The following is a 6,232-nucleotide window of genomic DNA, read 5'->3' on the forward strand; positions in this document are numbered from 1 at the left end:
TATGCTTCTTCCTCCGGATGACAGAGCCCGGATGCATCCTAGTTAAGTTTAAGCTCCCAGGAGAGCAGGACATGGAAGGCAGCTATGCGGGGCAGCAGGCTGGTGTATTGTGAACGAGTCTGACTCAGCACAGGGCAAGCTGGGGATAATTGAGACGCCGTCATCAGTTTTTCCACTGCATTACAATCCCGGCCCAACTATTGCTCAGGGTGGCACGTGATCTGAATAAAGATGCTCACCTTCCATCTGGGCAGCCATGTGATCCGGTTCTAAGCAGTAAGATACAAGCTGAAACCTAGGGGCTGGGTTTTCCTGGGAAGTTTTTGTTTTGCTGATAAAAAGGAGGGCATATGTTTGGATCTTCCCTCTTCTTCTCACCTGGAATGTGAGAGCCCAGAAATGAATCAGCCACTTTGCATCCTGAGGCTAAAAGCCACAGATTAAAGATGGGAGCAGAAGAAGCAAGAAGAAGCTTGCACTCTTGGTGACTTGCTTAAGCATGTGCTCCAGGCATGGACTTCCAATATCTGAGCTTGAAACAGGCAGAACAAAACCTCAAGGGTCCGGGCTACTGCAGTTGGTTTTCAGTGCGCCGACACAGAGACGACGATGGGGAAATGAAGTTTCTGGGAACTCAAAGCTCAGCTAAGACATTGTGCAAATTTTCCTGGGTAAGTTTGACTTTCACTTCCTGTCTGTCTTTTCCACTGCAGAGGCCACCTTTAAAGCCATGAGGGCACAGATATCTGTAAATAGATTCCATCAAGGGTGGAGAGGATCCGTGTATTTCCTGCATGGTGATGCAAGTGGTGAGGAGAACAGGGCTGTGGTGGGGCAAGAAATAAATGTCTTGCCCTACTAGATATTAAGACATACTACACAACAAAATTAATGTGTGAAAAATAAGTGTGGTGTTACTGCAAGAACAGACAGATGGATCAGTGACACAGAAGAAAAAGTTCAGGTAGAGACCTGTGAGAACTTAGTACTTTATATAATCTATATAACACATGACAAAATACCAACCCAAATTAATGGGGGAAAGATGGTATGCTTAGTAGATGGTGTAGGGAAAACTGACCCACTGTGTGGAGAAAAATAAACCTGGATTCCTATCTAACAGCACACGTGAAGGTAGACTCCAGATGCATTAAAGACCAACATGTGAAAGATACATTATAAAGTTAGTAGAAGAAAATCTAGGAAAATAGCTGAATCTCTGAGACAGGGGATGACTTCTTAAGACTTCAAAAGCACAGGTCATAAGACAAAACATTGATTAGCTTGATTATGTCAAGATTTAAAGTTTGGGTTTAAAGGAGGGTAAGATGGACCATTAATAGACATTTGTCAGTGTGGGAGAAGTCGTTTGTAAAATCCAAAATGCACAAGGGACTAAAACCTATGAGATGCAAGAAGCACCTGTGAACTAATAAGAAGAAAAGAGAGACCCTATGGGAAAATGGGTAGAGTATATGAAGACTTTGCAGAAGCAGAATTCCGAAAGCTAACATGTACATGAGGGGCTACTCAAATTCATTAGTTATCAGAGAAATGTAAATTGGAACAGCAAGGAGATATCACTTTGCACCAATTAGGCTGGAAATAATTAGAAGGTTGGAGAATTCAAGTATGGTTCAGGGACATACAGACATTAGGATGTTTAGGTGCTGCTCAGGGGAGTGTGGTGTCTCCAATCCTGAGGGAGGATCTGCCATTATTTCATCAAATTAAATATACACACACCCTATAACTCAGCAATTTCTCTCATGGCTATACACCCGCAAAAAATTTGTTACACACACAAGGGGACACGTACGAGGATGTGCCTTACACTGTCCCTTGTGGTAGCGGGGAGCTGGCAGCCATCGAGTCTCCATACCTGGGAGGGTTGTTGGATACAATGGGGCAGGTGCATGAACATCGCCACATGAAGGGTCTTAAAAACACGGTGCTGTTTGAAAAGTGACGTAGAATAGCAGATACATAATCCATTGCCAAGTACATTCATTAAAGTTACAGCCTTATAAGAACCACACTACACATTTTGTGAGACTGAGGGAGGGTGAGAAGAAGGAAAGAGGGACGAGAAGGAAGGCAAGGAGGGAGGGAGGCTAAAGAAAAGAAGGATTCTGTATAAACTAGTGATGACACGTATGACATGCAACCTGTGTCTCTAAGGTCTGAAAAGAGTGAAAAAATAAGCTTGTAAAGTTGTCAAACCACACCTTTCAAGGACTGTGCCCTTACAGGGTGGGGAGACCGTGTGTGCGTGCGTGTGCTGGCGTGCGTGTGTGTGTGTGTGTGTGTGTGTGTGTGTGTGGTGCCATTCCCTGTGGCCACCGTCGGATACTATTTTATATCCCTGACTTGTGAAATCACTGCTTAATCTAAGCAGACTGTGGCTGCTTCTCGCGTACCCCCCTGAATTGCAGAGTTGGCTCAGGACCACAAAGAGGCCACGACTGAAGGTGGTAAGTGTCATCGGGTGTGGCTCAGAAAGCTGGTGCATCCTCCCCCTGGTGTCCTTGCTCTGGGGATGGTTGATCCTGGCCAGAAACCGAGGTCAGGGAGTGGCCCCATTTTTGTTAGTGGGAGGGTTTTCCCCATGCATGCCTCACACCAGATCAGTATCTAATTGTTGGCTACAGAGAGGCCGGCTGTGGGTTACCTTTTATTAGTAATAATCATAACAATGACGACAGCCACCCTTTATTGGGTGCCAGAGCCACTGCATGTGGCTCTCCAGGTTCTGACAGCAGCCTCAGGAAGGAGGCTCTCAATAAGTCAATGGGCAGCGAGGGTGGGTGGACTTGGCTCAATTTCTGCAGCTGGCACATGGCAGAGCTGGGATGCGACTCTAAAGAGCGGGAGTCCTGAGCCTTTGCCTGAAAACACAGTGCGCTGGAGCCAACAGAAGCAAACATAGGGGCACAGGGCCAGAGCTCAGGAAAAGTGATACGGCTGTGGGGAGGGAGAGGAAGGGGAGGAAGAGGAAGGGGAGAGAGAGAGAGAGAGAGAGAGAGAAAGAGAGAGAGGAGTCCTGTGGTGAGAGTTTTCAGGAGAGCAGTCTAGAAAGGGGTGGATTCTATTGCTGACCCTTGATCTCACACTCCCTCCGGTTCCAGACTCTTCCCCCACCCCACACCCCACCCCCATCCCCCATGGACAATGTCTGTTTTGTACTACAGAGGTGATCCCAGCACTAGCCTGGCTGGATTGAAATCTGGTCTGTTTCCTGTTCTGTTTACACGGGGCTACCTCATAGGTCTGCTGTGACCATTAAAAGGAGAGAATGCACATAAAGGTAAGGGCACCGAGCCCGGCACAGGATGGGGCGTGTACAAACCGGCATTTCTGTGATGATTAGGAACATTAAAAGACAGCCTTTGTGCCCCATCAGCATCTCCTGGGAACTCGTCAGAAGCGCACACTCTTGGCGCCTCCTCATACCAACTGAGTCAGGAGTTGCATTTTCACAAGCTACCCCGGCGATCCGTGTGCATGTTCAAGACTGAGATGTGCCCCAGGAAGAACAAATTTTAAACGCCAGGTGTTTGAATTCACCATTTGCTCTACGCCGCCACCTCGAGGTCCATTGAAGCAATGGCCTGGGAAAGCCATGCACGTGGCAAGACTTCTGGAGTTTCACAGCTCTGTCCCCAGGCCAACTGTGGGCAAGTTGCTTGACCTTCCACCCCTGGATGGGTCAAACTCCTCACCTGTAAGGCTGAGATGTCAATTCCACCGCATGCATGGTGCCTGCCCCACACTTAGTGCTGAAAAAATGTTCTACCACTTTCAGAAGGCATCACTGATTCCCCGATGGAGCCTGGACATAATTTAAGGGTCAGGCTACTGAATCTGTAGTATTACAGGTTAAATTGTGTCCCCCAAAATATATGTGGAGCTCTTACTCCTCAGGACCTCAGAATGTGACCTAATTTGGAAATAGGGTAATTGCAGATGCAATTAGTTCCAATGAGGTCATACCGGAGTAGGGTGGACCCTTATTCTAATATGGCTGGTGTCTTTATAAGAAGAGGGAAGACGACCGAAGACAGACACACAGGGGAGAAGGCCATGTGAAAACGGAGGTGGCGATTGGAGTGATGCAGCTGCAGACTGAGGGATGGCAAGGATTCACAGCCACCACTGGAAGCGGGAAGATGCAAGGAAAGCGTCTCAGAGGGACTAAGGCCCTGCTGACACCTTGATTTTGGACTTCTGGCCTCAGAACTGTAAGAGGATAAACTTCTGTTGTTTTAAGCCACCCCGTGTGTGGTACTTTGTTACAGCAGCCCTGCGAAATTAATACATATGAGAAGGTTGATCTATGTAAGTTAGGTACAGACATTAGACTATCTCAAGACCCCTTTCCTCTAGAGGAAAAGATTAAACATCGGTCTATTTTGCAACAGAAGATATGCAAATGTCCAATAAGCACATGAAAAGATGCTCAGCATCGCTAGTCATGAGAGAAATGCAACTTAAAACCACAGTCAGACTCTACTAAACACTCATCAGAATGGCTAAAAAAGTTTTTACAATTCCCAAACCCCAAAAGGTAACAGAGGGCCGGCCCAGTGGCTCAGGTGGTTGGAGCTCTGTGCTCCTAACTCCGAAGGCTGCCGGTTCAATTCCCACCTGGGCCAGTGGGCTCTCAACCACAAGGTTGCTGGTTCAACTCCTCGAATCCCACAAGGGATGGTGGGCTCGGTCCCCTGCAACTAAGATTGAACATGGCACCTTGAGCTGAGCTGCCTCCCGGATGGCTCAGTTGTTGGTTGGAGTGAGGGCTCTCAACCACAAGGTTGCCAGTTCAATTCCTCGAGTCCCACAAGGGATGGTGGGCAGCACCCCCTGTAACTAAGATTGAACATGGCACCTTGAGCTGAGCTGCAGGTGAGCTCTCGGATGGCTCACCTGAGTTGGTTGGAGCGCATCCTCTCAACCACAAGGTTGCCAGTTCGACTCCTGCTAGGGATGGTGGGCTGTGCCCCCTGCAACTAGCAACGGCAACTGGACCTGGAGCTGAGCTGCGCCGTCCACAACTAAGATTGAAAGGACAACAACTTGACTTGGAAAAAAGTCCTGGAAGTACACACTGTTCCCCAATGAAGTCCTGTTCCCCTTCCCCAATAAAATCTTTTAAAAAAAGAAAAAAAAGGTAGCAGAGATGTAGAACTACCAGAACTCCCAGAGATTATTAGGGGAAGTGTAACGAGGTATGACCACTTTGGAAAAAGGTCTGGCAGTTTCTTAAAATACTGAACAGCATGCCCAGAGAGCCCACTTGTCGGTATTTCTCCAAGAGAAAAGAAAGCACATGTACACAAAAAGATTTTTACACATGTGTTCATAGCAGCTTTATTTGTAATAGCCCGAGGTGTCCATCAACAGGAGAAAGGATAAACTGTTGTTTTTCAAATAATGGGCTATTCCTTAGCAATGAAAAGGAAGAAATTGCAGCTACGTAAGTGAACCTCAAGATGAAAGAACCCTTACGCAAAGAGTATACGCTTATGTCTCCACTTATATGACACTCCAGAACAAGCCAAAGTAATCTACGGTGGAAAGAAATCAGAAAGCTGCTTGCCTCTTGGGGTGGGGGCAGGGACTGACGGGGAAGTGGCATGAGAGAACTTTCTGGGGTGATGGTAAATGTTCTGCATACTGGTCGGGGTTTGGGTTATACACATGTGCAGTTGTCGATGCACACTGAAAGCTACAGCTTCGGTTCTGTGCATTTCATTGTACAGGAATTTCACCTCAACAAAAAGAGACATGAAGTTTGAGTTATACTGACATACATAACAATTAAAATGACATGTGTTTGAGAGCTTAGGATGAAGTGGACTCATGTCTGTGACTTAATAGGAAATGCATCAAAAATAAGATACATGGATGAAAGGTCAACAGACACAGGACAAAGCGAGTATAGAAAATAGGTAGTGAGTATATGGCTGTTTACTGTACATTTCTTTTAACTTTTCTGTTTGAAAACTGTTCATAACAAAAGTGTTGAGGGTGGGAATCAGACATGTGTCCGGTTGAGTCGTGATGGCTGCATTCTGTCCATCTGTACTGCCACCAGTTTAGCCCAAGCTGCTGTCCTCTGGATATTCATTCATTCATTCATTCATTCAACAAATACTTATGAGCACCTACTACGAGCCAGGCACTGCCCTAGTTCCCCAGACCACAGCATCAAACAAGTCAGAGAAAGTCT

General features: G+C 46.7%; 1 long non-coding RNA gene across 1 annotated transcript; it reads left to right on the plus strand.

Annotated features, from left to right (window-relative positions):
- Nucleotides 1-272: 272 nt before the first annotated feature.
- Nucleotides 273-5,842, plus strand: LOC141567612 (uncharacterized). Its single transcript, XR_012490413.1, has 4 exons — nucleotides 273-671; nucleotides 2,399-2,474; nucleotides 3,192-3,307; nucleotides 3,404-5,842. It is a non-coding gene; the product is annotated as an uncharacterized LOC141567612 (long non-coding RNA).
- The last annotated feature ends 390 nt before the right edge of the window (nucleotides 5,843-6,232 follow it).

This window comes from Rhinolophus sinicus, linkage group LG11, assembly GCF_036562045.2.
Source record: "Rhinolophus sinicus isolate RSC01 linkage group LG11, ASM3656204v1, whole genome shotgun sequence".
In the NCBI taxonomy this organism is placed as follows: domain Eukaryota; kingdom Metazoa; phylum Chordata; class Mammalia; order Chiroptera; family Rhinolophidae; genus Rhinolophus; species Rhinolophus sinicus.